This window comes from Cryptomeria japonica, chromosome 4 (genome assembly GCF_030272615.1).
Source record: "Cryptomeria japonica chromosome 4, Sugi_1.0, whole genome shotgun sequence".
Lineage (NCBI taxonomy): Eukaryota > Viridiplantae > Streptophyta > Pinopsida > Cupressales > Cupressaceae > Cryptomeria > Cryptomeria japonica.
The window spans coordinates 776,155,509-776,157,773 of NC_081408.1; positions in this window are offsets into that span (position 1 = coordinate 776,155,509).

Genomic DNA, 2,265 nt, shown 5'->3' on the forward strand with positions numbered 1-2,265 from the left:
ATCATTCTTTCAGGATCAAGTTCTTCTACAAACAACCAAGTAAATACTCAATCAACTTGAAAACCATGAAGGAAATACATCCCATTGGGAGAACCACTTGAGTCAGCTTTCAGGAAGCTAGTGGAAAACAAGGTAATAACAATTCTAGACAATTCTCCATATGAACCAAAAGTCAAACCAAATTGGTGGAATGACGATGAGTATTGCAAATATCACAAGAGCAAGGGACATAAAATAGGAAATTGCCATCGCTTGAAGAACATTATATAGGATCTTATTGATAGAGGTGACATTGAGATCTAGGGACATACATCTAATCAAGAACATGAGATGTTTAAGGAACCATTCCCTAAAAATGACAAGGAAAAAGCCAAAGCCACAGATAAGAAAGCCAACTATACCAAAGTGTCCTATAACTATGATTCAACCATTAATCACATTTCGATGGACATCTATGTTTCTACTATTATCATAAATGACAAAACGCTTGAAAGTTCTACCCAAAGACCCAAAGTTGTCTTGAAAGGCATTGGACCTTCTTTTGAATCTACCTCCAAATGTAATGTCACAACTCGTCGAGGTAAGGTCACCCTGCAAGATGCTCCAGCTAAAACCATCACTTCCTCAATAGCCAAACCTGAGTATGACTTAGTAGAACATTTAAGGAAGATGCCTGTGCTTATCTCCATCCTTGAGCTTTTACGCATATCCCCCGCACATAAAGCCATCCTTGATAAAACTTTGAGAGAAACCTTTGTCCCCACTGATCTGAATGTGGACTAGTTTCAAGCCATGGTGGGATATCTTTCTATTCCACATTCTCCTACATTCATCGAAGCTGACGACGCATCCGTAAGCCAACCGCATAATGCACCTTTACACATTAAAGCCTTCCTACACAAACATCAAATAAAACAAGTCCTGATAAATGGAGGAGTTGGTGTTAATATATGTACTTTGAACACAATAATACAATTGGGATATTAAAAAAAAGTTGTGAATGCTACAAACAAAATTACCATCAAGGCATGTGATGATGAAGAGTGTTCATCCAAGGGCACAATCACCTTACCTCTGAGAGTAGGGCTGATTACAAAGGATGTGGTTTGTCAAGTCATCGACCTCAATCTCACATACAACATATTTCTAGGACATCTATGGATTCATGAGATGAGAGCAGTCCCATTTACGTACCATCAATGCATTAAGTTTCCTCATAATGGAGTTGAAGTAATAGTTAATGGTGATCCTAATCCATTTACATACTACAATAATTTGAGGCCAAAAGCTGAGACAATAATTCTAATTAATAAAGAGGCTATCCCATCATCGACATATAGTGACCTTGAGTCATTAAAACCTTCAACATCAAAGCAAGGTGAGCTTAAAGAGAAATATCAGGATAAAGGCATGGGTGAATACACTCTAAATCAAACCATGTGCTTGCGGCAAGTTAGAAATTCACCAAAAGAATATGGATGACCACATCCTTCTAAATGGGTATCTATCATTACGCTGAAATGGGATCCTACTATATTCCAAAAGTGGGGTGAAATGGAAGAAGAAGACTTATACAAAATGCGTTACAGAGACATTGAAGAAGATACACAAGATCACATTAAGAAACCATGTAAAAAATATTGCAAAGGATTCAAGATCCTACAAAAGTTTGGGTATGATGGTAAAAGTTCTCTTGGCTTAAGAAAAGAAGGTATCAGTCAACCTTTGCAACCAGAATTGACATTTAAAAATCAATGCTCAAAAGGGCTTAGTTTCATATCTTCCAAGGTAAACACTCGAAAATGAGAAGAAGCATTGCAAATCAATATTTCCAAAGATCAACAAGAGAGTCGCTATTCCACCAACTCTAATGAATGCGAATGGGGTTTGGACAAATAATCTAGTGATTATGAACTCACCGAGACATTCAGAGAACTAGGTGAACCCACAAAAGAAGAGGAATTTTATAGAAAATTTAGATTTGGTCAAGAAACAACCCTTGAGGATCCCACACAGTCTTTGTTTTTAGGTTCTAGGTTGAAATCATGAAGAATGAGGACACCCATTCCTGAATGCGCTTTTAGTGATGACAATTTGGACTCGTTCACGATCAAGATAGATGAGGAGAGTGCCAACAATGACCTCGATAACTACCTTGATATACCTAAATATAACTATATCTTCACCCTTACTCCCACTGACTTTGAGAACATTGATGACCTTCCCCTTTTTCACCACCAACTTATTGATTGGGACCATGAAGGA